This window comes from Triticum aestivum, chromosome 6B (assembly GCF_018294505.1).
Source record: "Triticum aestivum cultivar Chinese Spring chromosome 6B, IWGSC CS RefSeq v2.1, whole genome shotgun sequence".
Taxonomy (NCBI): Eukaryota; Viridiplantae; Streptophyta; class Magnoliopsida; order Poales; family Poaceae; genus Triticum; species Triticum aestivum.
The window spans coordinates 726,201,562-726,220,141 of record NC_057810.1 but is presented as its reverse complement, the minus strand read 5'-3'; the positions used below and the strand labels follow the sequence as shown (position 1 = coordinate 726,220,141).

General features: G+C 43.6%; 1 long non-coding RNA gene across 1 annotated transcript; it reads left to right on the top strand.

The window, feature by feature from the left end:
* Positions 1 to 15,758: 15,758 nt before the first annotated feature.
* LOC123140113 (uncharacterized) lies at positions 15,759 to 17,786 on the top strand. Its single transcript, XR_006469794.1, has 2 exons — positions 15,759 to 16,473; positions 16,588 to 17,786. It is a non-coding gene; the product is annotated as an uncharacterized lncRNA (long non-coding RNA).
* Positions 17,787 to 18,580: the final 794 nt, after the last annotated feature.

The window sequence follows — 18,580 nt, the reverse complement described above, 5'->3', positions numbered from 1 at the left end:
ATTTTTGATAGATAGATGCAAAGTGAAAATTAAAAGGCAAAGTGAAAACAAAGCAAGTAATAAAGAGATAGAGATTGATATGATGAGAATAGACCCGGGGGCCATAGGTTTCACTAGTGGCTTCTCTCAAGAGCATACATATTCTACGGTGGGTGAACAAATTACTGTTGAGCAATTGACAGAATTGAGCATAATTATGAGTATATCTAGGTTATGATCATGTATATAGGCATCACGTCCGAGACAAGTAGATCGAAACGATTCTGCATCTACTACTATTACTCCACTCATCGATCGCTATCCAGCATGCATCTAGAGTATTAAGTTAAAAACAGAGTAACGCCTTAAGCAAGATGACATGATGTAGAGGGATAAATTCATGCAATATGACAAAAACCCCATCTTGTTATCCTCGATGGCAACAATACAATACGTGCCTTGCAACCCTTTCTGTCACTGGGTAAGGACACCGCAAGATCGAACCCAAAGCCAAGCACTTCTCCCATTGCAAGAACTACCAATCTAGTTGGTCAAACCAAAAAGATAATTCGAAGAGACTTGCAAAGATAACTCAATCATACATAAAAGAATTCAGAGAAGATTCAAATATTTTCCCTAAATAAGTTGGATCATATACCCACAATTCATCGGTCTCAACAAACACACCGCAAAAAGAAGATTACATCGAATAGATCTCCACGAGAGAGGGGGAGAACATTGTATTGAGATCCAAAAAGAGAGAAGAAGCCATCTAGCTACTAGCTATGGACCCGAAGGTCTGAAGTAAACTACTCACACTTCATCGGAGGGGCTATGGTGTTGATGTAGAAGCCCTCCGTGGTGGATGCCCCCTCCGGCGGAGCTCCGGAACAGGCCCCAAGATGGGATCTCGTGGGTACAGAAGGTTTCGGCGGTGGAATTAGGTTTTTGGCTCCCGTCTGATCGTTCGGGGATACGTAGGTATATATAGGAGGAAGGAGTACGTCGGTGGAGCAACAGGGGGCCAACGAGGTAGGGGGCGCGCCCAGGGAGGTGCCCTCCACCCTCGTGACCGCCTCTGGCACTTCTTGGAGTAGGGTCCAAGTCTCCTGGATCACGTTCAGTGAGAAAATCATGTTCCCGAAGGTTTCATTCCGTTTGGACTCCGTTTGATATTATGTTTCTTCGAAACACTAAAATAGGCAAAAAACAGCAATTCTGGGCTGGGCCTCCGGTTAATAGTTTAGTCCCAAATATAATATAAAAGTGGAAAATAAAGCCCAATATAGTCCAAAACAGTAGACAAAGTAACATGGAGCAATCAAAAATTATAGATACGTTGGAGACGTATCAACATTCAGTGGGAGGAGACGTTCCCGTCGACGACGAGGCGCCTACGGTGACTTCGTAAATCTCAAGATGATATGTCGACTCAGTTTTTCGAAGGTGCTCATAGGGGTAGGGTGTGTGTGTGTGTTCATAGGGGTGAGTGTATACGAGTGTATATGAGCGTTTGTGTCTGTACTGATGTTAAAAAAGCATTCCTTCTAGATCCCAAATATAGCATCATAACATCTAGGGGAAGAGGAGGGGCAAACCTTGGTCCACGGGACAGGAAGCCAAATCCGGGGTTTTGGTCGCTGGACCAAATAGATATTTGTGGCGTAGTGCATCGTGGAAAATCAAGCATGGCTGAGAATTTCCTTTTTCCCAACCTATTTATGTTTTGGCGGCTACTAGGCGCCATCCGGATGCGGGAAGTAAAACAACTTCCACCTCGGGAGCCCTTGGATTAGACGCTTGTCAGCCGCATGATTAGTCGTCAACTTTTGTTCGCGTGAGTCCGTTCACACCTCAGGTGGGCATCCGTCATGGTAGTAGCTAGAAAATGCGTTCACACATCCGTGGCATCGGCCCTGGTAGTAGTTAGTCTGTATGTTGTCAACCTGCATGCACGCATGCATCCCATGCCACCAACGCAGCAGCCACACTCTTGGCGTTGCATGTTACAATGAATCAGCAATGGAAGAGAACCTTGGAGCATTGATGTCCTACCGGCAACCGACATGCAGCAACGTGCAATTTTGGAAGTGAAATGACAGCCGCCGTTGTAGCGACACGGGCTGCTTCAAAGACCTACGCTAGAGTGACTTCTGTGTACGATAACTGATGCACTCATAAAAAGATGATGCTGCGAGGGTCGGCTGGCTGCTACGGGCGTCATTGTGAGGCCGCGAGGCAGTGTTGGCATGCTGGACGTCGGTCTTTGCAGTACCTGACTGCTTCAATGGTTGTGGCGATGATATGAGGTGTGTTGCGACGACCCTGGTGATGACGCGATGACATACTTCGAACGCTTGTGGTGTGTTGCGACGACATCATGACCTCTTCAAGGATGTTTCGACGGCTTGCTTCGACTACCGCATCGATGGAGTGGGGCGTGTTGTGACACTCGGCGTTAACACAATGGCATGCTTCGAACACCCGTGGCGGGCTTTAACGGCATGCTTCGATGGCTGAAGTGATGCTATGAGGTCTGCTGCAATGGTTCCGGCGATGGCGCGACGACATGCTTTGAACGCTTGTGGTGTCTTGCCACGACATCCTATCTTCTTCAAAGATGTTGCGGCGGCTTGCTTCGACTGCGGCATCGATGCTACGGGGCATGTTGTGACACTTGGTGTTAGCACAACGACATGCTTCGAACACACGTGGCGGGCTTCGATGGCTGCGATAATGCCGCGGCGACATGCTTCAATGGCCGAAATGATGCTAAGAGGCATGCTGCTGCAGCCGCGACGTTGGTGCGACGACATGCTTCGGATGCCCATTGTGTGCTTTGATGGCCGCAATGGTACGCTTCGACGACCACGACGATGTGATGTCATGCTTCGAACAGTCATGGTGATGCTGCAACGTCATGCTTCGACAACCGCAGCAATGCTACGATGGAGGCCTGGCTACTTCGATGATGCTGCGATGGCATGTTCACGGACGCGGCACTGTTGTGACGATGGACATGGCTGCTTCGATGATGGTGCGACGGCTGCGCGACGGCGACAGCGGCCCGGCTACCCGGCGATGCTGCAATAGTGTGCTTCGAAGACGGCGGTGGCGGCGGCGAACACGCTACATCTGAAAGCAACCTTTGACTCCATGAACTTGCTAGTACCAAATTACCAATACCCGCATTCAACATCCAGAACTATTTCTACCAAGTGCTGATCGGACGGCGCCTTGGACTACCTTGGATCAGCTCACGACTACAGGTGACTGAAGATGGTCACGACCTCTTTTTTGCATGGAAGATGGTCACGACCTGCCAACTGAAGAAGCCAAAGCAGCTACGTACTACAGGTTAGGAAACTGACAAAGGGTGGGCTACCTTCGCGCGTGCGCCACACGATAACATGGGATCTGACGGCGGTGGACGCGGATGACGAACGCGAGAAATCATCCGGCTGCTTTTAAGCATTTTCCTTATGTTTTTAATCGTGAAAAAGGAAGCATGGGCGAGAATTTCCTTTTTCCAACCAATTTATGTTTTTAGTCTTATAACTCAGGTAAAGGTCGGCTCGCTTCGGTGCTTGTAGTCGTCGTTAGGTGGTCTATAGATCTAGATGTAATTATTATTACCCAAAATCTAAAAAGTGGCCCGCGCTAACTCGAGAGAACGAGCGGCCGGACTTTCTTGCCATGCATGAGTTGTTTTTTTTGTCTGCTAGTGCATGTTGTTATCAATATTTAATGTGTTCACACTGGTTAGTCCAATTTGAAAAAAACAGCTTCACCTACAGTTATTTTGGTTTTCCGAATTTTTAAAAAGCCATATCTTTCAAACCGCGCGTCGAAATTCAGATCCGTCTTCACTGTTGAATTCTTTGCGACGAGACCTTTGAAACTAGATCTCCCATGAGTATGTTTCGACGAAATTTTTTTGATGCCAACTTTGGCGCTATATTGTGCAACTTCGGTACTGTTTTGTGCAACTTTAGTACTGCATGGTGCAATTTTTTTCAAAACCCAGTTTTTTGGAGCTACATCCACAGTAGTTGTAGTTGCACACATAGTAGTCCTAGTTGGCATATGCATGGCCATAGAGTTGCATAATCTGGTTCGCATAGTCGCATATGAATTGTCATAGCTTGTAATGTAGTCTAGTTGCACACACATTGATGTTTAGTTGGCTTGTAACGTAGTCTAGTTGCACACACATTGATATTTAGTTGGCAGGAAGACTAGTTACACACATATATGCTTAGTTGGCTTCTAATATAGTCTAGTTGTACACATATGGATGTTTAGTTGACAGGACACTAGTTGCACACGCATTGATATTTAGTTAGCAGGACTAGTTACACACACATATACTCAGTTGGCGTGGCAATGTAGTTTAATTGCACAATGCAGTACTTTAGTTGCAGCATATAGCACCAAAGTTGGTATAAAAAAAATTCGTTGAAACATCCCCATGCGGGATCTAGTTTCGAAGATCTCGTCGCGATGAATCCAAAGGTCAAAACAGATCTGAATTCCAACATGTGGTTTAAAAGATATGATTTTTTAAAGATTTAAGTGGCGAAAATAAATATGTTTCACAGACTAGTTTGTACGCATTTGCTGTATGCATTTAATGCTAATAAAAACATCCAGTAACTGACAGAAAAGATACACACTAAATAATTGCTATTTATAAATTATTAAGGGACCAAAACTTGCAATTTTAGGCCGGCCGCTTGCAAAGTGTAGCGAGCAGCCAACCGCTCGCTAGACAGGTCCTTATTTTATTATTTTTTCTTGTATTACCATGATTGAAGATGAATAGATCGAAAGTTTTTTGAAAAAAAAAATCATGGTTGCCTCGTGGGTTTTCAAATTCAAAAGGGCACTACTAGGGGTCAGCACGTACCAGCAGCGTCTGATCAAACAACACGTAGCCACATTATTCTCTCCTCTTCAACCATCAAACATCTTCTTTTAGTAAAAAAAACTTCCATCGCGCCATCATGGATGAGTGATGCGCTCGGCCTCGAAGCACCGTTCGGCGCGCTCGCTTGTAGCTGCCCTCCACGCCTCGTCGGCGTCGCCGCCGGCTCTCAGCTTTTCCGTCGCTCCCTTGTTGCATCCATGTTAAGCTCATGTGAGCCAACCGCAAAAACAAAAGGTCGTTCCTCGTCGGGGCTGCACACCACCAGTTGCAGAAGCAATGGCAACACCCCGCAAAAAAAAGAAGCAATGGCGACGCCAGTCGTTTCAGCAGAAAACATAACATGGTGGAAGCAGAAAAAATAGCTGGATCCAGCAAAAATAGAACATGGTGGAAGCAAATTTTGGAGATAATTCAAGTTTGAAAAAAGATGATGGTAGCAAAACAATTTTCTGGATCCAGCTTCCAGTGATGCCCGTGGTAGCACTCCGGCTCATCGCGGGTCAGAGTTCCAAGCAACAAAAATCTGGAAGCAACATCTTTGCCGCGGGTCGCAGTCCAATGGTCGGTTGAAGCAAAATCAAAAAGCGCTTCCAGCAAGAAGAAACTTAGGTTCCAGCAAAAACGACATGAACATTTGAGAGCTCTGCAGCTGGTGAAGCAAAAATTATCTCGGTTCCAGTAAAACAATACATTTTTTGACAAAGGATGTTTTTTATTGACTCATAATGTAGTATCAAGGGATAAAATCATAACGAGTATACACCCGGCCTCTGCATAGCTAGGATGCACACAGCCAACACATGCACACACACAAAATCAAGCAAACAAATAGCAAAGTCAAATAAGACCGAAGCTAATGCCTAGACGCATAAAGAAAAAGAAGAAGAAAATATCCTAAAGCGATCAAAACAACGATCGATGAGGCTCCTCAGCAACCATCTGTACCAACCAACTTTTGACAACAAATAGACTATGAGAAAGGTTCTGATGAGGACATCAATACCATTGTTACACCCACAACCCCTACTACTACATATACTGGACCAATTACTAGAGCTCGCGCATGCCAATTAAATTATCAGGTATTTTTGTTTCTTGGTAATGATTCTAATGTTCATGAGAATATGATATTGCCTAAATTGGATACATTTGTTTTGCTTACAAATGAAGTGTCTGGCATGGATAAGAGGGATGAACACTGGAGCAAGACCAAGTATGGAGATGATGGCATGCGCAAGGGGAACACGAACGGAGTTACAAATGATGATTTCAGGACTTTGAAGCCACCATAATGAGTGCATGAAGCCTTGGACAAAATATACAAGATGCCACTTCATAAATTTCGTACAAAGGCTATTATAGGTGCTGCGCCACCTTATTATTGGGCCAGGCCCATGTAATTTCGAAATACTTGAGTATAGGCTGTTTTTAGTGGCCGTATGTGTGGGAAAATAAGATATAGGGTTGGTTTCGGACCCTTCCCCCAGGGGCCATGAAATTCCTCTTCTCTTCCTCCATATATACAACCCTTAGGACATCGTTTAGAATTTGGGTTTTGTTTAGATTAAAAGTTCGCCATAGCTGCAACTTCGCCTACTTCATTTGTTTTCAACGACCAGACCAAGGCGTCATAGAACCCCACCTTCATTAATAAAGCTTTACTCTTATATTCAGAATATCCAAATTGCAATCTTAGTTTATTGCTTGTTCTTCGTTTGCTCGCAGGAAACATGCCCTCATGGTCAGGTTGATCATGCTCCGGTGTGGTCAATAACCCTCTGAAGTTGGTTTAGCGATTGCTAAGGCGCGACGACTCGCACGTTTGTAGTCTGATTGTCAAGGTCGACTCCCACAGAAAACGATAGCCACCATCTCATCGAAACATCGGGACACCTTTGCCTCTATCAAGTGGTATCAGATTTTTAGGTTGCTTGGTGAGATTTTACAGTTTTTCGTAGTTTAGATCGAGTCTGTTCTTCATACCTACAGTCCACGAAAAAGCCACAAAAAAATTAGGGTTAGTTCATCATATCCGAACCAATCTGATCATTTGCATAATCTTTTCTGTATTTGCTTTGTTGAATTTACGGTTGCATCGTCGTGTCTAGTTGCTGGTCTTAGCGTCTAGTCTTTTAAAGTTTCGAGTTTTGTTCACGGGTATTCACGCCGCCGCCGCACCATCATCATCCGCTGACATATACCACGCCACCAATCCGAGTCCACATATACCACCGCTTGTCCATCACCAATCCGAGTCCACATATACCACATATACCACCGCCTGTCCATCACCAATCCGAGTCCACATATACCACATATACCACCACCTATCCACACCAATCCAAATTCTTTTCATATTAGGTTTGTTTTCAAGATCCTTCTCGTTTTTGTTTTGTGTTTCCTTGCCTGAGTAGGTCTCGGAAGAAAAAAAATGTCTAGAGACCCCCAAGCAGTTTTTAGGACAAAATTTCGGTGACCGAAAATACTTTTTCCCTATCCTATTTTTAGGATTTTCTGAGTCTTTTGAGCCACGTGCCAACATAGTGATTTTTTGTCGCACTTTTTAGTCGTCGCTGTCCTGATTTACGAAAAAAATAGTCAAAAAAATTTCGTGCCCATCCTGTCATTTTGACTTGGGAAGAGTTTTGAGACACTCGCCATTATAGTGAATTTTCGAAAAAAAGAAAAAACAGGAGCGCAAAAAAAAAACAGAGCGAAAAAATTCCCAGAGTGTGCTTTTCCCTTGTTTACGTGCAGCGCCGTGAGTTTGTTAGTATTCTAGGCTTGCGTCTCTAGCACGGTCTAGCCTAGGACCAGCACAATACCGTTTTTGAGCGTTTATTCAACTCTGCATCTCTGAAATGATTATTGCTGACCCTTTTTACTACCATATTATAAGATTTCCCAGCTCCACATACATCTACATCGTGCATTTGACTCTGCGTCTCTAGCACGGTCTAGCCTAGGACCAACACAGTACCGTCAAGCTTTGAGAGTTTTGACTACATCGGTTGCCGATCACCGCCTGCTGCTGAGTAAGAACTGGTAAGAATTTGAGATTTTCTTGACGGATTTGTGGCACCCACCACCACCACCACTTGTTAGTAGTCTCTAGGATCATATTCTTGTGTGTTTCTATTGCTGCTAACCATGCCAGGATCACAAGCCAACGAGATTGACTGGGAGAACATGACGAATAAGGAGTTGCATGATAAATTTCAGCAAATGATGACTGAACAGGTGCAAGATGTGCTGAACAATTTTGAAGAGGCCATGGATAAGATAACTGGCTTTGAGAAGACATTCGAAACAAAACTCGATAACAAATTTAATGAAGTTCTTGCGCGTCTTCCACAACTACCACTGGCTGCTCCTGCCGCACCTCTGCCACAACAACAACAACAACAACAACAACAACTACTACTACTACTACTACTACTACTACTACTACTACTACTACTACTACCTCCACGTCGCGAAACAGGCCTCCGCCGAGCGAGCCGTGTCCCTCTTGAGCCTGGCCAAACTGTTGGTGCTACTGTTGATACTTCTGTGGCTCATGCTGCTGATGAGGCGGAGGATGATTATGCGGGAGATTACGAGGATGAAGTTGATCAAAATCAGAACTATGTGCAACCACCAGCACCCGGTCGTCCACATGCAAATAATCGCAATGGTAGGGCTGCATTACCAGCTCAGGTACGAGATCATGACCATCTTCCTAAACTGAAATTGAATATTCCACCATTTGAGGTAGATATGTTCCTGATATATATCTTACTTGGGAGTTAGAAACCGAACAACATTTTACATGTTTAGAATATCCCGAGGAGAGACGTGTTGCTGTTGCACTTTGTGCTTTCACTAGTTTTGCTTGTGTGTGGTGGTCTGAACATCGTAGATTATATCTGAATAATATTCCAACTACTTGGGCTGCTTTGAAAACTGCTATGCGTACTCGTTGTGTTCCGCCATATTATCAACGTGAATTACTTCAAAAATTGCAGTGTTTAAGACAAGGAAAAAATTATGTAGAGGAATATTATCAGGAATTACAAACTGGCATGATTAGATGTGGCATTATTGAGGATAATGAAGCTATGCTTGCACGTTTTATGAGTGGATTAAATAGAGAGATTCAGACTATTCTAGAGTATAAGGAGTATAATAATATCACTCGTTTATTCCATCTTGCTTGTAAAGCTGAACGTGAAGTGCATGATCGACAGGCATTGGCGCGAACTAACTTTTCTGCAGGTCGACCTTCATCATGGACACCACGTGCATCCTCTACTTCCACTGCACCATCACCACCATCGGGTGCCACCTCCAACCGTGATACAAGAAACTAGGCACAAGCATCACTATCTGCCAAGAGCACACCCGTCGGGCCTGCATAGAGCTCTTCTTCTTCCATGGCATCAACAGGGCACACAAGTGATATTATTTGTCGTCGTTGTAAGTGTAAGGGCATATTTATCCATAAGGTGTTTTGGTGATTGCTGACAATACTTTTGCGGACTAATCGTGTGTCATGAGTATTTCAGACGTTTCGTCACTAAGCACAAGACGGTTTGGTGCTGTTTTGGGGCATGCGGTAGTACTGCTCCTGGGAGCGGTAGTACCGCAGGCACCTGCAGTAGTACCGCACGAGGTTGCGGTAGTACCGTAGGTGCCCACGGTAGTACCACTCCTGAGAAGCGGTAGTACCGTGGCCTCGGACCAGACTCAGCCGCTCGTGCTGCTGTAGGGGCAGATGTATTTTTTTACATCCGCGCCCTGCGCGGTAGTACCGCCCCATGCGAGCGGTAGTACCGTGAGTCCTGGTCTGGCATGGCAACATGAGCGGAAGTAGGGCAGATGTAATTTTTTACATCCGCACCCTGCGCGGTAGTACCGTGTCGGAGTTTTGCATTGTTTGATTTTTAGCGGAAATTGGCACGGATGTATTTTTATTCATCCGCTCCCTTCCCAGGCTAGTCCAATCCTACCTTGCGGTAGTACCGCAAGGGGGAGCGGTAGTACCGCGTCAGCGGCAGTACCACCCTCACTACAAGAAATATGGTCGATAGTGACCCACTATTTTGGTCAATAAATCGTCGTTGTTTTCAACATATGACCTTGTTTTGACCAAACAGAGAAGGTCAACAGTTGGCCGTCAAGAACAAACAAACATGACCTTTTCTAAGTTTTGGTGGTAGTTTTTAAGACCAAAATTATTAGGTCATAGTTTTTAACGACAAAAAATTTCGTCATTACCTGTGTGCCTCATCCACATAGGATCTGACGTGGCATCATCCACATGGCCACCAGATCTGACATGGCATTGGTGGTGATGATATAAAATCGTCATAATTTCTAGCAAGGCAAGCCCAATAAGGCCTGCCCATAAAACTTTATACGCAAGTCAAGCCCAATAAGGCCAGCCCATAAAACTTTATACACATTTATTTTACTAGGCCAAAGCCCATGTCCAATCCATTATGTATTATTAGGTTGTTTAACCTTTTTAGCTCAAAAAAGGTCGTTTAACAATTATAGACCAGAAACTGTACTACAAGTATAACTTCAGTGAAGAATACATCACAGATTTAAATTAGACAGATAGCATTTTGAATATCGCAGCACACACAAAATAAGATTACACAAATAGCTTTTTGAGTATCCCAGCACAGACAAACTAAGATTACACAGCCCAAACAAATGGTATTACAAAAAACATAGCCTGTTGCACAACAACAACATAGCCCATTGTCTTCCTCTTTAAGAATTCCAAAGAAGCGTTCCATCCTGGCATCGGGAGGGACAACACATGAGAAGCAAATTACGCATAACATGAAATAAGAAAAATGCAGCAAGCTGAGAGTAGAATGCAGACAGTGTATATAAGCAAGTCACATGGATGCAAGCAGTAAGCATTTTAGAGGGTTTTATGTGGCTGTGCGGCCCAGCTTTTGTTTCTTCCATAAATCAGGTTAGAAATATTAAACACTAGTAAGTTAGCATTCATATTATATCATATTGTGTAAACTCTCCACCTCCTAAAGAGACTCCAACATCAAAAGGTCATACTAATTACTAAAGGCTAGTTCTTTTGCCGCCTTCTAGAATAAGCTGGAATAAGTTGCCCCCTACCCAGCTCATTCTAGAAAATTATTTACTTAGAAGCATACTCCCTCCGTCCCATAATATAAGAGCATTTTTTACACTATATGGTTTGGCTTCTAGAATAAGCTGGGTAGGGGGCAACTTATTCTAGAAGCCCCCCCAAAAAAACCACAGGAACTAACCCTAATGACAAGTTCAAGCTTAAACTACAACAGACAGGCCTTAATCAAATCCAAGCCTATAAAAAATTATATCATGATGAGTTCGTCGGATGCTTTCCTCTACTGCTGTCACACATGCATTAAAGTGAAGTATAGAGGTTATACAATCTTTAAGAAATTACTACTTATGTGATCTAGAAAGAATGAAGACAGGTTTAGTGTTTACACATGTGCCCACAAGAAAAAGCAAATGTTAAAGACCCAAAGGGGTATTAGCAATACTGATTGCCAAAAAAACGAATTGATAGTGCGTAATATTATGATCTCCAATGCTTTAAAATAGAGAAAGAACAAGTTTATGTGCATTTATTCTCCCGCATCCAGTTGACTGTTGCATCAGAAGAAAATGAACAACATGTTGGAATCTTGACAATAGTTCATGCCCGGTACAACAAACTGGAGCAAAAGTTGCACAGAACACATGAAGGGATCATCTAGTTACTTAAATTGTAGCATCAATAGGTGCAAGAAGCGCATACACAAGGAGATTAAGCAAAAGCAGAATATCCTATTTTGGAGGATATCAATCAAAGGCGAGCAAATGGAGGATTACCAGGTTGGACGAGTAGACACACATATGGTACTTGTCGTGTCGGCAAACCTCATAGTTTATGTGCTCCTGGATCTGATTCACCCTCCCTACACACACAACCCCAGATCATTACTCGATGACAAATAATACATACATGGTAAATAAAATATCCTGGTTTATCCTTATGAAACAATAGAACATTCAGCAATTTACAATAATTTGTAGCAGCCACAGTTACATACATTATATATCCCCCAGTATTTACATCACACATTTTCTTGAAAAGTGAGCGGTGTGCATCTAAACAAGATCATAGTGTGAAAGGGCAGCATGATAGAAGGTGAATACAGTGAAGCCCTGTATGGTTTCTCAAATATACTCACTAAATGTCTTGCAAGGTATGGATAAACTGAGATAGCTCAAGATTGTATGGTTTCAAAGTCAACATGGTCGAGCTAGATGACATGTTATCATACTCAAGAATTACTTACCATCATCCTGTTCATCCACAACATTGTGTAGTTGTTCTCCTCATGATCCTTCCTCCAGACCAGCGTCTCAAGTTACAGCGGCTGCGCCAGTTACATACGAGACCAAGGAAAATTAGGGAGCGGTTTGAGAATTACCGAGCAGCCAGGGAAACCTAACCTGTTGGTGCAGGGACCCTGTTCTCCTCGTTGGCATTGAAAAGGAGCAGCATGGAGAGCTCGGTTTCCTCAGGCACGACCCCTCCGGCATCCGCATACTCAAATATATTATCTGTAGTAGCATCAATGAGTGAAGCATACAGTTGTTCTGATACAGTAAAATATGCACCCTTGAGGAAATGTGAACATTTGTGCATTGTACTAAACCAAAAAATTATGACGCTAACTTTCCATGGCAAAGTCACGAAAAATATTAAACATTATATACTAGCTATTGAGTGCATCTATACACCTAGAAACCATCTAGTACGACAGTTCAGATGATAAGGTTGACCAGGCTAACATGACAATAAAAATGGCATATCATAATGTCCCAACATCAGGGAGCATATGGCATAGACATACCCAATTATTAATCTTTGACAAGTTAATTACAGAATGCCTAAACCACACAAAAGAGCGTTAAAATAACACATATATCTCATAAAAATATTCTTTATATAAATACAGTTCTGGGTGTGCTCAGCCGGAGCAGGAGCTGCAAGGGCGCCGGCCATGAGGTCCGGCGCGTCCATGGCCTACCTGGCATCGGGCGCCCTCGCGGAGACACCGACGGAGGAGGGCCAGTGAAGCAGCGGCAGCCGGGATCGACTACCAGGGTGGGGAACGACGAACACGGCCGTCCCCTCGCCCGAGGAGAGGACCGACCCCTCCCTGCAACGCGAGGTGGACGACAGCCGTTCGAGGATCCCATCGATGTCGTCGCCGTCCTGGTTGCCGGAGAGTCATGGCCGGCATGGGGCAAAGCGACCAAAACCCAAGGTCACTCGCCGCTGCGGTCCGGCCAACTCGATTGAGCAGCGTGCATTGAAGCATGCGCACACCGACGAGCCGGCCAGCCGCGACGCCGTGGCTACTGGGCGGCAGGGCATATGTCGCTGGTGAGGTTTGGCGGCGCGCTCGATCGGCTGCAGGAGGACAGAGGCGAGCGACTGGGACATGAGAGGGTGGCGGAAGAGAGGATGGCCGGCGCTGGGGTTGGAGGGGCAGCTATGGAGGGACCTGCTGGCGAGGGAGAACGCCAGCAGGTCGAGAGGGAGAGAAGGGGAGGAAGGGGATAGGAGTTAGGGTTTGGGCGATGAGAGGGGATCGATAAGACGACGAGGGGGAGGCGATGCGGTGGGCTGCGGGTGGGGCTTGCTGGCCGGCTGTGGCCGGCCTTGGGCCGGCCCAGGTTGCCTGGATCCCTTTTTTCATTAAAATGTTTCTTATTTTGTTTTTTTATCTTTTCCAATAAATCTTTTAAAAAATAGATTAGAACAACTTTAAAACTAAGATTTGAGGTGGTGATCGTTCATCCTTCATGATACCATAATCTTTGAATCAAAATATAAGGGTCGAGATTAAACTAGGTACGCCAAGGAAAATATTCGAACGGCAAAAAATAGCATCAAATGACCAAATAATGAATGTGATGGCGAAATTCATGCCATAGTTTGTAAAAAATATCCCATATTTTGGGTAAGTATGTGTATTGGAATGGAAAATAATTTTGCTGAATGTAGTTTTTATTTTCTTTGCACAAAAGTTTAATTTTTCATTTTCCGAGTGCGTAAAAAGCATTTTTTTGTAAAGAGCCTACAAAATATTTGTTAGAAAATGTAACCACTCCAATTTAAAAAATAACATACCATATTTTATGTCCAATTAAACAAATGTTTGTGTGTCAAAATCTTTCGATCCACCTCTCATCAAAAAGAAAAATCTTCACCGATTTAGGAGGAATTGGGTCAAATTTGAAATATATAAATAAAACTAATATCAGGAGGTTCTGCATATTTGTAGAATGAAAACGCAGTGGACTAAGTTAGCATGAAACAGTATGTTTGCCATATTTGAGTCATTAACTGCATTTATAAGCATTTAATGAATATAGTTCAAAACTGAACTATGATTACATGAAACAGTGCACACAAATGGTTTGAAAAATCATATTTAGTGTCTTGAGTATATTTGTATGCCTTATACAAGAAATGAATATAAATTTCAAAGATATATGTGACAAGAGTCAACGACGAATATGGAGTTTATAGGTATCTTAATTATAGAAAACGTATATGAAGTATGAAAAATATGAAATTTGACATGGTGTCATTATATGACGTTAGTATGCCGTGGTAAAAAAGTGAGAATGTTTCACAAAATTTTTGATGCACACCCTTTAGAAATCGAACAACCTACGAGGAATGATTGTTGTTTCGCGAGTGAATGCACCAAGTTTGAGGCAAACTGACATTCTCTTTTGTCTTTTGAACTTGAATTTTTATCAACACTCAACATACATCATAGGATTCTCCATGTTAAAAATTGGCACTTTTCAGAGCTCATTTGCTATATTTGAGTCATTAACTACATTTCTAATCATTTAATTGATATAAATCAAATTTGAACTACGAATACATGAAACAGTACAAAAAATGATTTGAAAAATCATATTTAGGGTATTGGGCATATTTGTATGCCTCTCGCAAGAAATGAATATAATTTCCAAATATTTATGTGGCAATAATCAAGCGCGAACATGGAGTTTATTGCTATTTTATTTAAAAAAATGGAAAGGAAGTGTGAAATATACAAATCTTGGCATGGTTTCATGATATGACCTTAATATACTGTGGTAAAAATTGGAGATGGTTTGACAATTTTTTAATATACACTCTTTAGAAATCGAACCATCTCCGAAGAATAGTCGTGCTTTCGAGAGTGAGTGCACCTAGTTGAAGGGGAGACAATATTTCCTTCATCTTTAACGCATATTTTTTCTACACTCAATATATACCACAAATCCACCGTGTTTAAATTTGACACTTTTTCGGATTCATTTTCTATATTATAGTCAATAACTACATTTACATGCATTTAATGGATATAATTCAATTTTGAACTATACATACATGAAAAAGTGCATATAAAAATGATTAGAAAAGACATATTTTGTGTCTTGAGAACATTTGTATGTCTTATACAAGAAATGAAAAGAAATTTCAAAGATTTATGTGGCAAGAGTCAACCACGAACATAGACTTTACTGCTATTTTAATTCTAGAAAATGTAAATGTGGTCTGAAAAATATGAAAATTGGCACATATGACCTGAATATGGCATGCCAAAAATATGAGAATGTTTGACTATTTTTTCATCTATTTAGCTAACCTGTTCTATATACATAATTAAAGGAAACAATTTTAGACAATGTTGTGTTTTGATTGGTCGAGAGGAGCCTCCCACGGATCATGCGTGATCACCGTTCATCTACGTGAGATCCAACGGCCCACCACGCTCCGTCCGAGACGCCCCACCCGGCTCCGACATTCCTCTCTCTCGTTCTCGTTCCATTCCAGAGAGTCGCCGCCCCCTCTCTCCCCCACCCCAGCTGCTCCGCCCTCACCGGCGACCTACTCCTCCGCCGCCGGCCACCACCCCCTCCCCCTCCCCTCACCATCTCTCCCTTCCCTTGGCCCCAGATCCACCAACCCATGGTGCTGCCGGCGGATCCGAGACCAAGACCGCCTCCTCCTTGTGGTTGTTGCTCGAGCTGCTGTTAGACGGATCCACAACGGCCACGCGGCAGATCTGCAGCGTCTTCGGCTGATCCACGCGGATCCACGGTGCCCTGAGCCCTCCCCAGGTGATTTTCTGCATCACCCCTTGGCCTCAGCGGTTCCACCAATCTCCGGCGCCGTCTGCTCGCCATCCCCTCGATCCTGCTCCGAGCTCTGAAACCCCACGCACACAGACCTGAACCCTCCACCCTCCTCGCTCCCACCGTGGTCAAATGGCCCCCGCGGCCGCCGTCATGATGCGGGCCCACTTCGCTAGCTCCTGCTCGTCAGCCAGCCGGCGGCTCCGCGGGAGGGCGTCTCGCGTCTCGCTCGCTCCCCAGGCGGCCTCGCCGCCGCGCGTTCATGGGGTCGATGCTATGGACCCGAGCTTTCCACGCTCTGTAGATCAGTGGAGTCTCGAGTAGGATAGTATTGAGCTCCTCTATGGTCGCAGGTAGTAATATTCAGAGATTCTCTCCACTTGTTTCGATTCGCCATACTTGTAGGCTGGATGTACTGATTTGGTTAGAAACTGGAGTTACTTTTTTTCGTTCTTGTTTTCAAGCAGAGCAGGGATCTGGGGCGCCCATCAGGGGACGAGTCTGGGCGAAGGCCGGTGGTTCGTTCGAGCAAGATTGCATTGAGGCGGACGCTTTGAATCGTTGTAGCTTCACATCCTCTACTGCTTCCTCGTCTGCACGGCCTTGGTCACCTATACACGCACGCACCACCGAGCTGCAGGTAAATGCAAGCAGGTATCCCCTTGTTGTCTGGTTAATTATTTAGAATTGTTCCTCTGATTAATACATTCATATGGGCGCATGTAGTACTGTTGATGGTATGAATGGCTCGGGTAGCAGTTGCATCTTGGTGGGTTTCAATTCATTTATAGCTTAGAGGTTTCATGATAGTGTAGGCATGCATGCCACATACATATTCATCAGGATTCAGGACCGAGACATCTGTGTGTGTTTCAGCAGACAGTCTCTATGATTCGATGTTTCTTCATGCTAGTAGCATAGTGCTCCGTAATTTTTGTTCCTCATTGTTCCGTGAAAAATTGTGTTTACCCTCTGTTACTTCTTGTAGGTAGTTGTAGCTTTCATGTGATGGGAATCAACTAGACAAGATACTTAACATTTGATTAATTAATGTAGCTTGTGATCATTTTATGGATGTTTGCTGGTATGGTGCATGAAAAAATGACATGTACGAAGCCAATGCTTTGGATAGATGCACTTTAGATGCTCTACTGTTGTTCTTCATTTTGTTTCATAATGGACTTGTTTTTTCTGCCACTGTCCAAGTGCAAGCAGCGACCCACAGAGCAGTACAACGTTCCAAGAACTTCTTGAGAAGCTCACGGAACTGATAAGCCACAACTTCTGTAGTGTTGAATGATTAAATCGCTACCTTTAACTTGAAATAAAAATGCAGTCATGTACTTCTTTTGACCTTAATACCCTTTTCTCTTGGTTTTTCCGGATGAGATACAACAAGAAATCTTAGAAGGTTTGGTAGTTGATGTCGTGGATGAACAAGAGACAGATGAAGTTTGTCGACGTAATTAAATGTGATTGCTAGTTGTATGTGTTGGCTGTCGTGTGGTGTGAGATAGTACATTTGCACTTGTGTATGTTGTATGAAAAAGGTTGAAACATGTCGATGTTACGTATCTGTTGGAAACAAATCATATAGTGGATTTTGAATGTGTGATGTCTTGTGTTATGTTTCTTCATGAAATGGTGATCGCAGTAAATTGATTACTGTCTAGCTGATTTTAGGACTAATTAACACATTGTTAAGATCACGCCTTGCACACAGTTTTGTAGATCCAATTGTGTGTGATGGCATTCACATCATACATGTTTTTTTATTTTTAATCGTGTGCAATAACTCGCACATTACACATAGTTTTCGTGAACTAACCGTGTGTGATGCTAATCCACATTGCACACAATTTTTGTGTTCAATTGTGTGTGATGGACCCACCTATCACAAATAGTTTTTTGGTAGTGTGTGCGATAGACCACCCCCCATCGTCCACACAGGCCAGGTGATAGTTTAAAATTGTGTCACCGAAAGGGGGTGAAAACATTTTGCATAGGGCGTCTCTGCACTAGTGATAATCAGTTGAAAATATGTCCAGAAAAAATATTATAGATCCTTATGACCATTTTCTGTAATGGGATCATGACCTTTTGACATAGATGGTCTTAAAAATGCTGGGGTTTGGACCCTCCCGGACACTCCTTGACCATTATGCAAATAAAAGTCATAGATTTATGACCAATTTGATCACGATCAATAATTTTTGTCATAAACGTGCATATTTCTTGTAGTAGCTCAGCCTTTGCGGTTCAGGCCTGGGCTATCTCCTGTCGTAGCAGCGGTAGTACCGCGGTCCGCCGCGGTAGTACCGTGAGCCCTTGCGGTAGTACCGCTTGTCTTGGGCGGTAGTACCGCAGGTCGCGGGCTGGTTAGTGGATAACGGTTGGATTTGTCTCTCCACTATATAAGGGGTGTCTTCTTCCTCTAGTTGACCATCTCTTCCAACCCTA